The sequence below is a fragment of the Miscanthus floridulus genome, chromosome 3 (assembly GCF_019320115.1).
Source record: "Miscanthus floridulus cultivar M001 chromosome 3, ASM1932011v1, whole genome shotgun sequence".
In the NCBI taxonomy this organism is placed as follows: domain Eukaryota; kingdom Viridiplantae; phylum Streptophyta; class Magnoliopsida; order Poales; family Poaceae; genus Miscanthus; species Miscanthus floridulus.
Genome location: NC_089582.1, coordinates 101334434 through 101351848, shown reverse-complemented (window position 1 = coordinate 101351848; position 17415 = coordinate 101334434). Strand labels below are relative to the sequence as shown.

The window sequence follows — 17415 nt, the reverse complement described above, 5'->3', positions numbered from 1 at the left end:
AGGTTCTTGCGGTGCTCGACATGCGGGCTTGGAGGGTGATGCCAATTAGCCGCCGAACCACCAAGTGAGCAGTCGACACAACGGGGACGTAGTGTGTTGGCAAGCACATGAACCTCAGGAGAAAAATCTTCGTGTCAACCTTGTTCTTCCCGTTGGTTTGCATCCTTGTTACACAAGCTTGTAATTACTTTCATATACATTGTGCTTGTGTAGTTGCTCTTGTAACTAGTTAGCTTGTGTAGCTTACTAGTTACCTTCTTACTTGTGTAGCATAGAAGTAGCTCCCTTGCATGGCTAATTAGGTTTGTGTAACCTTGTTAGTCACTTTGCTTAGTTTGTGTAGTTAAGTATTTATGCTCTCTAATTTGGCATTGGTTGCCTTGTTATTGAGCATTGCTAGTGAGCTTAGTTGGCTTTGTGCTTTTGCTTACTAGCATGTGTAGGAGCTCCCTTGTTACTTAAATTACTAGTGGCATAGGTTTGTGTGACCTTGCTCCTAGAATTGGTTAGGTGAGCTCTAGCTAGCTCGGCACCTTTGTTGCTTAATTAGTATCTTTGGAAGGTGCTAGAGAATATAGATAGAGGGGTGTAGTCTTGGCTAGACCGATAGTTCTAATTCCGCACTTGTTTCGGTTAGCCGACGCGATTAATTTTAGAAAGGACTATTCACCCCCCCCCTCTAGTCCGCCATCTCAACCCCATACCCCTAAAGCGCACATGTGCACCTAGGACCCAGCTGATATCGTGGCTATCCATCTGTGGCCTAATGTTAATGTCGGAATGAGCAAAGGTCCCCTACCCGACGCGCCAACTATCGGTGTTTTGAGTAAACACCAACGAGTAAATTTGTGTTATTACGCGTCTGGCCAAGATGGTGTGCTAAATGAACACAAGGTTTATAGTGGTTCAAGTAGAATGTCCCTACATCCAGTTTGTGGCTGCTGCTTATGTTATTAGCACCAAAAAGTTTATAGTAGGGGTTACAAATGGGCGAGAGAGGGAAAAGGCCCCAAGTCTCTGATGGAAAGGTTGAATGGGTGCTGAGAGCTTGGTTGCTGCTCAGCTATGTGTGATGTGATGCATGGTGTATTGAATTGATTTGTCCCCTTAGTGGGGTCTCCTGCCTTCCCTTTTATAGACCAAGGGGAAGCAGGGATTATAGATGGGAGAAAGAAGAAAAACTAGAGGCAAAGGAGGTCCTTCAAAGATGTCGGGTCTTCCTTTTCCTCTGAGCGAACCCCGTTGACACAGCAGACGGTGCTAGGGGTAGCTCCATGCTGGGTGCATGTCCATTGATCCTGATAGGGCCACGCTGGGTGTCTGTCCACTGATGATGCCATGTTCTAGCTTTGTCAGCAAGTGGTCACATCCCATCCTGCTCCGGCGGTCGACGCGACGAACCAGGGTTCTGATCCGTGACCCTAGTGGTTGTTGTATGCTTCTGTCAGGATCCATGCCTGAGGGCAAATGGCGGCGCCGACAACACTGTAAGACAAATGTCAGTGCCTACAACACTATTCAGGCTCTGACATGCCTAGAATGGCTTAAAGTGCCCGTCTTGTCATATCCTGACAGTACCTTCCTGTAGGCGTGTAGGGTATGGTCCTTGGTATTATGGTTGACTTGAGTGCCCTGCCTTATTTGTGCACGTAGTTATAAAGGAGCAGCACGTAGATGTCGGGCAAGGCAGAGCCAGCCCTCGGATGTCAGGCAAGGCAGAGCCAGCCCTTGGGGGTCGAGCGAGATGGAGTCTACCCTCAGACATCGGGCGAGGCGAAGCTAGCCCTCGGGGGTCAGGCGAGACGGAGTTTGCCCTCCGACATCGGGCGAGACAGAGTCTGCCCTTCGACGTCGGGCGAGGCGGAGTCTACCCTCGAGGGTCGAGTGAGACAGAGTCTGCCCTCAGACGTTGGGCAAGGTGGAGCCAGCCCTTGGGGGTTGGGCGAGATGGAGTTTATCCTCAGACATCGGGTGAGATAGAGCCAGCCCCTCCAAGGGGGTTGGGCGAGACAGAGTCTGCCCTGAGATGTCGAGCGAGGTGAAGCCAGCCCTCGGGAGTCAGCTTGAGGTGGGCCCCATGGTCTCGGTGGACGAACGAGGAGTGACCCGGTAAGCGGTGTAGTCACGCTCTCGATCGCACGAATAAATCAATGTTGACGGTCATTAGCTACTCCTCTTTGGGTACCCAAATATTGGTCCCCGGCACGTGCTTTCTCAAACTCCTATCAGACTCTGAGGTTTGACGATCTAGCACCGAATTTTTTACATTTTAGCCCTTTTTTTAAAGTTTCTCACAAATAGACCCCTGGAGGAAAGATTTCAGAATATGGACCCTTAGCTCAGCGCCATTGATGCTAGCACCGAGCTAACACGTCTCGGTGCCAGCGTCCCTAGCGCCGAGCTCCTAGGCTCGATGCGAACGTGGAAGGTGACATGGTAGGGAGCTTAGTGCCAATCACTCTGGCGCTGAGCTCGGCGCCGTAGATCTTCGCGCCGAGCTCGGCGCCATAGATCTTCACGCTGAGCTCGGTGCCAGAGTGACTGGCATCGAGCCTTTATTACCTATGGGCCTCGCCTCTCTCTTCCTCTCTTCCTCTCCCTCTCTCGCCCTACCAGAGCCCAGCTGAGCTTCGCCGTCGCTGCCGCCACCCGTGCCCACACCTCCACCGGCCGCCCTTGCCCACGGCGCGCCGCGCTCACACCCACACCAGCCCCCTGAGCCCACCGAGCGCCACCGCGGCCGCCCCACGCCGTGCCACTGCGGATGGCCTGCGCCCCACGACAGCCCCCCCCCCGCGCTGCACCATGCCCCGCGGCCACCGTGCCTCAGCGTGCAGGAGCGCCATGCCCCATGGCTGCGCCCCTCCCCCCCCCCCCCCCCCCGCGCCGCGCTGTTGCACGCCGTGGCTAGTGCCCCTCCACCCACGCCCCGGTCCCCTCACCGGTTCCTACTCCCACGTCACGCCCTCTCCTCGCCTTGGCCTCGCCCCACCTTGCCGCCCTCCACCACTGGCCTCGGCCGCGACCACCGTTCCTCCCATGCCCGTTGAGTCGGACTCACCGTGCGGAGCCTCGGGCATCCCGCGCCTGCCGCACGCCACCGCTGTCGTCGGCCGTGCCACCGCCGACCCCGCCACCTGTAGCGGCCGACCGTGTCGCCGCCGGCCTAGATCGTTGGCCTAACCCACACCCATCGTCCGCTACGACTCCATCGACATTCGCAGACTAGTCGTTGGAAAGGTAAAATTATGAATATGCATTGTACCTACTTAGTTGGCATTTGTTATTTACTAGTTAATGTGATAACTCAGGTAGTTGATTTAGTTAGTGATCTAGTGAGATATATGTAGATAGATAGAAACATAGATATATAGGTACATAGATATAGTTAGATAGCTACTTAGATATGTAGTTACATATTTAGTTAACTAAATATGATCTAGCTATTTAGTTAGTACAATGTATATATATACGTAGTTATTATCTTATTTACTTAGTTTGTAGTTAGAAAGTACTTGTTAGGTACTATCTATCATCTAATTTGGACTAAAGGACATGTGTTCCATTATGTGTTTGAACTAGATGGACAACCTAGTGACCATATATCATGGAGGCACCATTGAAAGTGATTGCTATGGATATGTTGAGTTTGTTGACATGCAAAGCATGCCTATGCTATTCAATGATAGGCCTTCATTTAGTGAGATAGTTGCAAGGGCTTGGGAGGAGCTACATTGCCTTGGAGATGATGGCATTGCAGTTGATGGTGTACTACACCTAGGTTCTCCTCCCAACATCTTCAGGCAAATGATCTCAATTGGTTGTGCGGATCAGTGGGAGAACTATGTGAGATCGGCTATGAAGAGCCAGTTCCAATGTTTGAACGTGGTTATGTGTCGGATGTTAGTTGATCCCATCCCTCATGGGTTTTCCCCAACAATGGATCAGTAGGCACACATTGACCCTCCCGTTCTGGAACCTTATATGCATGTGGAGATTGCACCTACGGTTCCCGATGCTCAATCTGCCCCCAATGCGGTAGTTGGAGATGGTTGTCAGACTCATGTTTCCATGGCAGATCCTTCTCATGAGATCCCTTTTAACACATAATCATCCGAGTAAGTGTCTTAACCGCATGGTTTTTGGGAGCTTACCCCGTTCCTTACATCTACTTCTTTCATTCTTTCCTCATTTCTCTACTTATGTTGCAGGAGACATTCCTAAGAATGTGGATGTGCCCCCTATTGCTGCGCAAGTGCACTTTGGAGATGGATTCCGTGGCTCCAATAGTGCTGAAATTATGCATGATTTGGAGCCATATGTGATGGCTAGGGCTCTTGATTCTGATGATGATCGCCCTGTTGGAGAGCTAACGGAGAGTGATGTTGAGATGATGAGGCGTATCTTTCTCGGCCGCCGTGATCCTAGAGTTCACGAGTTCAGCGGTCTTGCTCATTTTGATCAGGCGTTTGCAGAAGGACATGATGATGAGCTCCTAGAAGCTCCTGAGGCCAGTCCTAATATGGTAATTGAGAATGGGAGGGTGTTCAATGACCTCCCTGCTTTGAAGAGATGGTTGCAGGCTTTTGTAGTGATACAAAAGAGACCTTACAAGGTATTGCATTCATATGCGGAGCACCGTTACACAGTTGTGTGTGACAAGGAACACTACCCATGGAGGGTTTGTGTAGGGAAGCAATAGGTCACCAAAAAATGGAAGATCACAAAAGTTGTTGGGCCACACAATTATGCTGACCATGAGCTGACACTGAGGCATCGACAGTTGACATCTACCCTCATTGCCAAGCGGTTGATGAGAATTTTGTAGGGAGAACCCAACATGAAGGTGAGGACAATTATTAGGATCGTTGAGGTGTTGTATGGAGGTTATGTGTAACTTATGGTAAAGCATGGAGGGCTAAGTAGTGAGCATGGAAGATGATATATGGGGACTAGGAGGATGGGTATGAGCAGCTGCTAGTTCTTTTCAATACAATCAAAGCGGTGAATCCAGGCATGCATTATGAGTATATCCCAAAACCAAATGCATGGAAGGATGGGAGGTAGATATTCTTCCGTGCTTTCTGGTGCTTCCCTCGGTGTGTTGAGGCCTTTAGGCACTATCATCCCATCTTCTTCATTGATGGTACATTCTTGATTGGCAAATACCATGGCACACTTCTTATAGCCATATCCTATGACGTGAATAACAAGTTGGTTCCTTTGGCATTTGCTTTGGTTGAGAAGGAGAACAATGACAGTTGGGGATGGTTCTTGAGGCTAGTCTGGATACATGTGGTTGGGCCTGGCAGGGAGGTTGGCATCATATCTGATAGGCACCAGGGCATACTTAATGCCGTGCGAGAGCAGAAGAGGGGTATACACCTTTGCACCATCGTTGGTGTACTTGGCGCCTTACCGAGAATCTACTCCGGAAGGATGGCATAAAGGGTAACTTTGATCTGTTCCAGGAGGCTGCTCGATAGCTTGAGGACAAGTACTTTCAGGAAAAGTTAGAGCAGGTTAGAACCGCATCAAATGCAGAAGGTAGACAATGGCTCACAGGTTTGATGAGGGATTTGGAGAAATGACGAGAGCTCACGACGCCGGTGGATGGAGGTATGAGTTTTAGTGCAGCAACATGGCAGAGTCATTCAATAAGTTGCTATTAGGGATACATGGTATGCCTGTGAATGCAATCATTCAATTCACCTTCTATAAGCTTGTTGCCTGGTTCAATGATAGACACACCCATGCATTGCAGTTGCGGAGTGATGGAGAGATATGGGCTCTGAAACCAAAGGCACACCTAGAGAAGGCAAGACAGAGGGCTAGCACACATGAGGTTACATGCTTTGACCATGCCACATGGACTTATCAGGTCAAGCATAGGGGCAGTACAACGTCCGACGGCGAGGTCCGAGAGTCGAGGATACATGTGGTTGTCCTCCAAGATTTCAAATGCACTTGTAGTAAACCAAGGCAGTATCACTTTCTATGTTCTCATTTGGTGGCAGCAGCTAGGCATCGCAACTATAATATCGAGAGGAGGATACCTCACGAGTTCAGTGTCGACACGCTTGTGCACACATGGAGCCCCCGCTTCATGCCTTTCTAGGACCCTGGAGAGTGGCCTCCATATGATGGGCCAAAGTACATTGCAGATTCAGCTTACCGTTGGAACAAGCGTGGATCAAGGCAGAGGACGAGGCATAGGATGGTTATGGATCAGATACCCAGAAGAACAAGGCATGGGAGAGGAACTCCATTTGTTACTGACCCCAAACAATACGAGTGCGGCAAGTGTGGTAGACTTGGCCACAATTTACGAAGTTGCCATTGACAGATTAGTGAGGTGTGACTATTGGTTGATTTTATTATTTTATATTTGTTGTATTCATTTAATTAATTATGCATGTCTCAATTTATGCTTGTATTTGTGTCAATTACTTATACATTTCTAAGTTCATGTTTCATTGTATATTGAAATTCTAATTTATTCACTTTTTCTAGGATGGTGCAATTCCACCTGCTCGACCCGACGTACGAGGCGACCCACCGAGGACGTCTCATAGCGCTGGGGCAGGTAATAATCTATAAGTTTTGTTCAAAATTTGGTGAGCATACATGTGTTCATGAAGTAACATGAGACTATGTTTTATTCGATGCAGGACCTTCCGCTCCTTTGTCCTAGAACCCATAGTGGGTTCTTGGACATGCGGTACGACGATAAGTACACTTCTTTCCTGCAAAGAGCTGGCCTGGATGTCATCTCTTTTTAGGTTCATCGTGGGTTGTCCAACTTCAACTCAGCGGCCATAACTGCGTTGATTGACAGGTATTAAATTGAATCATTGCCTCCATTCATGGCCATTTGTTCATGCGATTGACTTTTTGACAAGTAATCTTGCTTTGTCTTAAATATAGGTGTCGGCTGGAGACTCACAACTTCCACCTACCTTTAGATGAGATGACAGTCACGCTCCAGGACTATCAGAAGATGCTAGACCTAAGGATTCACGGCAACCCAATCACCGGACAGTGCAGGTCAGAGGGCTGGAGAGCATGAGTGAAGACCTTCCTTGGGCGTGAGCTTGGCGAGCAAGGGGCTCGCACTTCTGGAGTTTCCATCTCTTAGCTACGGGAAGAGTTCGTACAGTGCCCCAAGGAGGCAGATGAGGAGACAGTTGGGTACTACTGCAGGGCGTGGATTCTACACCTATTTGCCAGCGTTCTCTTCCCCGACGCCACGGGTGACAGTGCGTCCTGGATGTGGATCCACTGCCTCAGTGACTAGGACCAGGCGGGTCACTACAGTTGGGGCTCTGTAGTCTTGTGTTTTCTATACTGACAGCTGTGCGAGGGGTGTCGTCGGTCTTTGTCCAACGCGTCACTTGGTAGATGTTTGTACCTGTTACAGCTATGGATGTGGGCTCATCTTCCAGTTGGCCGTTTAGAGGTTCTGGCTCGTTGTGACTGGTTTCAAGGTCAGCCTCCAAATCGGCAGCCGACGTGGGCGTACCTTTGGGACCAGGTCAGGGTTCCGTACGGGAGGTTAGACCGGGCGTACATTGAGTTTACAAACGAGCTAGACACGCTGACGGCGTCTAGTGTTAGCTCGGCGCCAGTATCAATGACGCCGAGCTAAGAGTCCATATTCTGAAATCTTTCCTCCAGAAGTCTATCGGTGAGAAACTTTCAAAAACAAAAATGAGCTAAAATGTAAAAAATTCTCCCATATAGCGTCATGTCTCCGATCGATCCAATACTCACGTGCGTCCTCCTCACATAGGTCCTCTAGGCTTGCATGGGTCTACCAGGTGACAATTTCTCTGGAATCGTTTTAGGTGTAGAGATTTTTTTCTACCCTCTTCTTTTGGATCGGTAGTTTCTTAATTTCCTTTTTTAAACATAAAATACAAATATAAATACGGTATTATGGATCTTTGATCCATGGATCTAAGAAATAATGATTTCCACAGTCAATTTATTGATATAATTTTGATTACAAACAAAACTTATTCTCATTATAATCAGGCAATGGTCGAACTAATCAAACCGTTAATTAAAATCTTATAAACAGTTTGTTCACTAATTCAGTCTAACTAAATCTATCTCTACAATTCCTGACGAAGTCTGCTATGTAAACAATTGAGAGGGGTCTCTCATTATAATCATCGGCGAACAAACCAATCATTTGACTCCTCAACAACTAACTTCTTATCGACTTTAATTAGATATTAGAATTACATATTTTATGAGTTCTGAAAAAAGCCACGGAGCTCTCAATATTTAATTATAGCCATACTAGATAGTATTAAAATTAAAGTTGTTATATATTTAAGTTTAAATACTTTTACTTTTGTGGTTTGCGACCGGACAAAAAAGTTGTAAAGGTGGTATTTTAAATTGACACAGGCTTAATAGAACATTATTATATTATTGCCAACATTAACTTATATTATAGATGTCGGTCATTATAAAATAAATTATAGACTTGAAATTTATAAAAAAAATGATAAATCATAAATAGATATGTATTATTTTTGTCATTGTTTTTCATTGATATCTGGTAGGTTTTTCTCCCGTTGCAACGTACGGGTAAATTTGCCAGTGTTTCCTAAAATATAGATATCCAAGTGTCAAAACCGTATAAACAACTCGCTCCTCATACCTTATTATTATAAGGTGGTGATGATAACCACTAGGGAAAACCCTCGTGTTTCCTAAAATAGATATTCTTATTTAGCTGCACTTCTTAGGGATATATTCTTCTTAACAAGGTATCACCTTTTTGCGTGTGAGAATTTTGATAGATGCTACCAATTAACTGTTTGTTCAATTTAAAGGTTAGACAAGTACGACGTTGGTTAACTCTCCAACGTCAAATATTAACACGTTGTACTTCTTTGTCCATTCTTGAGCAAAAAAACACCATGCCACACAAATAGCACTTCTCGCGGACACTGGGTGTAACTGGCATTGGTAACTTAGGAGTATAAGTTACAATATTAGATGTTGTATAGGTTAGATGTTTTGAAGCAAGGGTAGAAATTAGAAAGGCACATGAGTTAAGGCCTATAAAAAGACTTAGGCCTTGTTTGGATGTTAAGTATTAAGAAACCATAGTATCAAGAAATTGTAGTTTTAGAACCATTGACATGCAAAACCGTGGTTTAGAAAAAAGAGGTATAGAGTGGAGTATTTAAAACTCTTCAGCAATACCATAATATTCAAAACCATAAACTTTGTTGTACCCAAACACTTTATGGCACTTTAAAACCAAAGTATTTTACAATACCATGATATTTTTCTAAAACTCCAAAAATATATTGTATCCAAACAGGCCCTTATCCTAGAAGAAAATACATCATCTAAAAATTGGAATAATAATCTCCTAAAAAAGAAATGGGAAAATCTTGAAGGAAGACTTGACAAACCAATGCAGTTTGGCTCGGTCAAATTTGCCCCCTGCATTGAAGGAACATACTCCTACAAAAGCTAGCGCCAACAACCAACATTTTGCTCTGCACAAACAAATCCAGTTTTAAATTTAAACACACACCCTTTTTCCTCGACAAGACAAAATTTCGCTGACCAATTCGTTTCGGCTCGACTTGCATTGCAAGTAGTATTCTCAGCATAAATTCCCAGTTCTTGGGCAAGCAATCAAACAATAGGCCAGCGCCCAGCAGTCATGTTACAGGACCAATCAACATCTGAGAGGTCAAGACCGAGACAGTATTTCCTGTCACTGGTAAGTAGGTAATGATTGCATCACAGAAACGACTACTGACCTGCCTTGCAAGTTCCAGCCTGACCAGATCACCAGACTTCAGAATCAGGGTCCTAGACAAGCCATCGTATTAATGACTGCATACCAGCACAAGGCTTTGCATACTTTACTCAAACTTGCATACCTTGCGGCAAAAGGTAATGGACAGAACACCCCAATCCATCCTCTTCCTGCTACTCATCTTCAGTCCCAGTGCAGCTCAGAACACCACCGGAAGCAGCCCAAACGAATTCCATGTTGGCGTGATCCTTGACTTGGGTTCACTGGCGTGTCAGTGGCCTTGGAAGATTTCTATGCAACCCACCAGAATTGCAGCAGGAAGGTGGTTCTCCATTTCAAGGATTCGGCGGGCAATGATGTCCAAGCTGCTTCAGCAGGTACGTGTTCTGTAGCATTGTCATCAAGACCCAACAACGTCACTTGAAACTGTTTATCTGTACAGTTAAAGGACGTGTATATTATTTGACACCTTTATGCAAAAGCATAGTTTCATAAGTGTCTTGTCAGTTACTGTGTGGGGGTACATGATCTTAGAACAAGCACAGGATCTTTGAGAATCATAGAAGTAGATAAAGATCTTTTGTTCCTATTGAAAATAAAATCATACATAGAGTGATATAGTTGTGGATTTATTGAATAAAAGGCAAATATATCCTATGCAGTCATCGGGACAAATATGTGTCTTTCAGAGACAGAATTTGTATAGAAACTTCTTTAGATAGGTGGCAAAAATGTTAATAAAACACGAGGGTGAAGAACAGAAGGGTTTTAACACACACCCAACTGAACAAGTGTGAGAACCAGGGTTGGAACTTGATCAGTTAGCTCCTCTCTGCAGAGACTAGCCAGCTGCGCTTTGGCAGCACCGTTCACTCGGACAAAACTGCATATCATTTGGACAGATGACAGAATCGTGAGGTTGGGTACAAATTGCAGATCTAGATTAGAGCCCTTAAACAAACATAAATGGGGGAAAATAATTTCTCTTTACCTTTTCCCAAGGCAAATGTTAATAGAAAACGCACTGCCATTTTTGCTGGACTCTATATTCCTTGTCTTCGGGGGAACTGTTACCAAAAAAGTGAATATTTGCTAGAAGAAAATGACAAAATATTCACTTTTCAAGAATGTCCTCCTCTAATGGTAAACATTTTTAGCGTTCCACCAACAGAACCCACATAGTCAGAGTGTCCTCTAGCAAAATTTGTCTTTACAGAATCTTGAAAGCACTGAAAAATAAATATGCTTAGTACTACACACCCACACCAGCCCCCTGAGCCCACCGAGCGCCACCGCGGCCGCCCCACGCCGTGCCACTGCGGATGGCCTGCGCCCCACGACAGCCCCCCCCCCGCGCTGCACCATGCCCCGCGGCCACCGTGCCTCAGCGTGCAGGAGCGCCATGCCCCATGGCTGCGCCCCTCCCCCCCCCCCCCCCCCCGCGCCGCGCTGTTGCACGCCGTGGCTAGTGCCCCTCCACCCACGCCCCGGTCCCCTCACCGGTTCCTACTCCCACGTCACGCCCTCTCCTCGCCTTGGCCTCGCCCCACCTTGCCGCCCTCCACCACTGGCCTCGGCCGCGACCACCGTTCCTCCCATGCCCGTTGAGTCGGACTCACCGTGCGGAGCCTCGGGCATCCCGCGCCTGCCGCACGCCACCGCTGTCGTCGGCCGTGCCACCGCCGACCCCGCCACCTGTAGCGGCCGACCGTGTCGCCGCCGGCCTAGATCGTTGGCCTAACCCACACCCATCGTCCGCTACGACTCCATCGACATTCGCAGACTAGTCGTTGGAAAGGTAAAATTATGAATATGCATTGTACCTACTTAGTTGGCATTTGTTATTTACTAGTTAATGTGATAACTCAGGTAGTTGATTTAGTTAGTGATCTAGTGAGATATATGTAGATAGATAGAAACATAGATATATAGGTACATAGATATAGTTAGATAGCTACTTAGATATGTAGTTACATATTTAGTTAACTAAATATGATCTAGCTATTTAGTTAGTACAATGTATATATATACGTAGTTATTATCTTATTTACTTAGTTTGTAGTTAGAAAGTACTTGTTAGGTACTATCTATCATCTAATTTGGACTAAAGGACATGTGTTCCATTATGTGTTTGAACTAGATGGACAACCTAGTGACCATATATCATGGAGGCACCATTGAAAGTGATTGCTATGGATATGTTGAGTTTGTTGACATGCAAAGCATGCCTATGCTATTCAATGATAGGCCTTCATTTAGTGAGATAGTTGCAAGGGCTTGGGAGGAGCTACATTGCCTTGGAGATGATGGCATTGCAGTTGATGGTGTACTACACCTAGGTTCTCCTCCCAACATCTTCAGGCAAATGATCTCAATTGGTTGTGCGGATCAGTGGGAGAACTATGTGAGATCGGCTATGAAGAGCCAGTTCCAATGTTTGAACGTGGTTATGTGTCGGATGTTAGTTGATCCCATCCCTCATGGGTTTTCCCCAACAATGGATCAGTAGGCACACATTGACCCTCCCGTTCTGGAACCTTATATGCATGTGGAGATTGCACCTACGGTTCCCGATGCTCAATCTGCCCCCAATGCGGTAGTTGGAGATGGTTGTCAGACTCATGTTTCCATGGCAGATCCTTCTCATGAGATCCCTTTTAACACATAATCATCCGAGTAAGTGTCTTAACCGCATGGTTTTTGGGAGCTTACCCCGTTCCTTACATCTACTTCTTTCATTCTTTCCTCATTTCTCTACTTATGTTGCAGGAGACATTCCTAAGAATGTGGATGTGCCCCCTATTGCTGCGCAAGTGCACTTTGGAGATGGATTCCGTGGCTCCAATAGTGCTGAAATTATGCATGATTTGGAGCCATATGTGATGGCTAGGGCTCTTGATTCTGATGATGATCGCCCTGTTGGAGAGCTAACGGAGAGTGATGTTGAGATGATGAGGCGTATCTTTCTCGGCCGCCGTGATCCTAGAGTTCACGAGTTCAGCGGTCTTGCTCATTTTGATCAGGCGTTTGCAGAAGGACATGATGATGAGCTCCTAGAAGCTCCTGAGGCCAGTCCTAATATGGTAATTGAGAATGGGAGGGTGTTCAATGACCTCCCTGCTTTGAAGAGATGGTTGCAGGCTTTTGTAGTGATACAAAAGAGACCTTACAAGGTATTGCATTCATATGCGGAGCACCGTTACACAGTTGTGTGTGACAAGGAACACTACCCATGGAGGGTTTGTGTAGGGAAGCAATAGGTCACCAAAAAATGGAAGATCACAAAAGTTGTTGGGCCACACAATTATGCTGACCATGAGCTGACACTGAGGCATCGACAGTTGACATCTACCCTCATTGCCAAGCGGTTGATGAGAATTTTGTAGGGAGAACCCAACATGAAGGTGAGGACAATTATTAGGATCGTTGAGGTGTTGTATGGAGGTTATGTGTAACTTATGGTAAAGCATGGAGGGCTAAGTAGTGAGCATGGAAGATGATATATGGGGACTAGGAGGATGGGTATGAGCAGCTGCTAGTTCTTTTCAATACAATCAAAGCGGTGAATCCAGGCATGCATTATGAGTATATCCCAAAACCAAATGCATGGAAGGATGGGAGGTAGATATTCTTCCGTGCTTTCTGGTGCTTCCCTCGGTGTGTTGAGGCCTTTAGGCACTATCATCCCATCTTCTTCATTGATGGTACATTCTTGATTGGCAAATACCATGGCACACTTCTTATAGCCATATCCTATGACGTGAATAACAAGTTGGTTCCTTTGGCATTTGCTTTGGTTGAGAAGGAGAACAATGACAGTTGGGGATGGTTCTTGAGGCTAGTCTGGATACATGTGGTTGGGCCTGGCAGGGAGGTTGGCATCATATCTGATAGGCACCAGGGCATACTTAATGCCGTGCGAGAGCAGAAGAGGGGTATACACCTTTGCACCATCGTTGGTGTACTTGGCGCCTTACCGAGAATCTACTCCGGAAGGATGGCATAAAGGGTAACTTTGATCTGTTCCAGGAGGCTGCTCGATAGCTTGAGGACAAGTACTTTCAGGAAAAGTTAGAGCAGGTTAGAACCGCATCAAATGCAGAAGGTAGACAATGGCTCACAGGTTTGATGAGGGATTTGGAGAAATGACGAGAGCTCACGACGCCGGTGGATGGAGGTATGAGTTTTAGTGCAGCAACATGGCAGAGTCATTCAATAAGTTGCTATTAGGGATACATGGTATGCCTGTGAATGCAATCATTCAATTCACCTTCTATAAGCTTGTTGCCTGGTTCAATGATAGACACACCCATGCATTGCAGTTGCGGAGTGATGGAGAGATATGGGCTCTGAAACCAAAGGCACACCTAGAGAAGGCAAGACAGAGGGCTAGCACACATGAGGTTACATGCTTTGACCATGCCACATGGACTTATCAGGTCAAGCATAGGGGCAGTACAACGTCCGACGGCGAGGTCCGAGAGTCGAGGATACATGTGGTTGTCCTCCAAGATTTCAAATGCACTTGTAGTAAACCAAGGCAGTATCACTTTCTATGTTCTCATTTGGTGGCAGCAGCTAGGCATCGCAACTATAATATCGAGAGGAGGATACCTCACGAGTTCAGTGTCGACACGCTTGTGCACACATGGAGCCCCCGCTTCATGCCTTTCTAGGACCCTGGAGAGTGGCCTCCATATGATGGGCCAAAGTACATTGCAGATTCAGCTTACCGTTGGAACAAGCGTGGATCAAGGCAGAGGACGAGGCATAGGATGGTTATGGATCAGATACCCAGAAGAACAAGGCATGGGAGAGGAACTCCATTTGTTACTGACCCCAAACAATACGAGTGCGGCAAGTGTGGTAGACTTGGCCACAATTTACGAAGTTGCCATTGACAGATTAGTGAGGTGTGACTATTGGTTGATTTTATTATTTTATATTTGTTGTATTCATTTAATTAATTATGCATGTCTCAATTTATGCTTGTATTTGTGTCAATTACTTATACATTTCTAAGTTCATGTTTCATTGTATATTGAAATTCTAATTTATTCACTTTTTCTAGGATGGTGCAATTCCACCTGCTCGACCCGACGTACGAGGCGACCCACCGAGGACGTCTCATAGCGCTGGGGCAGGTAATAATCTATAAGTTTTGTTCAAAATTTGGTGAGCATACATGTGTTCATGAAGTAACATGAGACTATGTTTTATTCGATGCAGGACCTTCCGCTCCTTTGTCCTAGAACCCATAGTGGGTTCTTGGACATGCGGTACGACGATAAGTACACTTCTTTCCTGCAAAGAGCTGGCCTGGATGTCATCTCTTTTTAGGTTCATCGTGGGTTGTCCAACTTCAACTCAGCGGCCATAACTGCGTTGATTGACAGGTATTAAATTGAATCATTGCCTCCATTCATGGCCATTTGTTCATGCGATTGACTTTTTGACAAGTAATCTTGCTTTGTCTTAAATATAGGTGTCGGCTGGAGACTCACAACTTCCACCTACCTTTAGATGAGATGACAGTCACGCTCCAGGACTATCAGAAGATGCTAGACCTAAGGATTCACGGCAACCCAATCACCGGACAGTGCAGGTCAGAGGGCTGGAGAGCATGAGTGAAGACCTTCCTTGGGCGTGAGCTTGGCGAGCAAGGGGCTCGCACTTCTGGAGTTTCCATCTCTTAGCTACGGGAAGAGTTCGTACAGTGCCCCAAGGAGGCAGATGAGGAGACAGTTGGGTACTACTGCAGGGCGTGGATTCTACACCTATTTGCCAGCGTTCTCTTCCCCGACGCCACGGGTGACAGTGCGTCCTGGATGTGGATCCACTGCCTCAGTGACTAGGACCAGGCGGGTCACTACAGTTGGGGCTCTGTAGTCTTGTGTTTTCTATACTGACAGCTGTGCGAGGGGTGTCGTCGGTCTTTGTCCAACGCGTCACTTGGTAGATGTTTGTACCTGTTACAGCTATGGATGTGGGCTCATCTTCCAGTTGGCCGTTTAGAGGTTCTGGCTCGTTGTGACTGGTTTCAAGGTCAGCCTCCAAATCGGCAGCCGACGTGGGCGTACCTTTGGGACCAGGTCAGGGTTCCGTACGGGAGGTTAGACCGGGCGTACATTGAGTTTACAAACGAGCTAGACACGCTGACGGCGTCTAGTGTTAGCTCGGCGCCAGTATCAATGACGCCGAGCTAAGAGTCCATATTCTGAAATCTTTCCTCCAGAAGTCTATCGGTGAGAAACTTTCAAAAACAAAAATGAGCTAAAATGTAAAAAATTCTCCCATATAGCGTCATGTCTCCGATCGATCCAATACTCACGTGCGTCCTCCTCACATAGGTCCTCTAGGCTTGCATGGGTCTACCAGGTGACAATTTCTCTGGAATCGTTTTAGGTGTAGAGATTTTTTTCTACCCTCTTCTTTTGGATCGGTAGTTTCTTAATTTCCTTTTTTAAACATAAAATACAAATATAAATACGGTATTATGGATCTTTGATCCATGGATCTAAGAAATAATGATTTCCACAGTCAATTTATTGATATAATTTTGATTACAAACAAAACTTATTCTCATTATAATCAGGCAATGGTCGAACTAATCAAACCGTTAATTAAAATCTTATAAACAGTTTGTTCACTAATTCAGTCTAACTAAATCTATCTCTACAATTCCTGACGAAGTCTGCTATGTAAACAATTGAGAGGGGTCTCTCATTATAATCATCGGCGAACAAACCAATCATTTGACTCCTCAACAACTAACTTCTTATCGACTTTAATTAGATATTAGAATTACATATTTTATGAGTTCTGAAAAAAGCCACGGAGCTCTCAATATTTAATTATAGCCATACTAGATAGTATTAAAATTAAAGTTGTTATATATTTAAGTTTAAATACTTTTACTTTTGTGGTTTGCGACCGGACAAAAAAGTTGTAAAGGTGGTATTTTAAATTGACACAGGCTTAATAGAACATTATTATATTATTGCCAACATTAACTTATATTATAGATGTCGGTCATTATAAAATAAATTATAGACTTGAAATTTATAAAAAAAATGATAAATCATAAATAGATATGTATTATTTTTGTCATTGTTTTTCATTGATATCTGGTAGGTTTTTCTCCCGTTGCAACGTACGGGTAAATTTGCCAGTGTTTCCTAAAATATAGATATCCAAGTGTCAAAACCGTATAAACAACTCGCTCCTCATACCTTATTATTATAAGGTGGTGATGATAACCACTAGGGAAAACCCTCGTGTTTCCTAAAATAGATATTCTTATTTAGCTGCACTTCTTAGGGATATATTCTTCTTAACAAGGTATCACCTTTTTGCGTGTGAGAATTTTGATAGATGCTACCAATTAACTGTTTGTTCAATTTAAAGGTTAGACAAGTACGACGTTGGTTAACTCTCCAACGTCAAATATTAACACGTTGTACTTCTTTGTCCATTCTTGAGCAAAAAAACACCATGCCACACAAATAGCACTTCTCGCGGACACTGGGTGTAACTGGCATTGGTAACTTAGGAGTATAAGTTACAATATTAGATGTTGTATAGGTTAGATGTTTTGAAGCAAGGGTAGAAATTAGAAA

At 45.4% G+C, this 17415-nt stretch overlaps 1 long non-coding RNA gene across 1 annotated transcript; it reads right to left on the bottom strand.

The window, feature by feature from the left end:
* Window positions 1-9605: 9605 nt before the first annotated feature.
* Window positions 9606-11013, bottom strand: LOC136541972 (uncharacterized). The gene is made up of 4 exons (XR_010780542.1): window positions 10788-11013; window positions 10576-10679; window positions 9921-10230; window positions 9606-9849 (listed from the first exon to the last, which is right to left on the bottom strand). It is a non-coding gene; the product is annotated as an uncharacterized lncRNA (long non-coding RNA).
* Between the last annotated feature and the right edge of the window lie 6402 nt (window positions 11014-17415).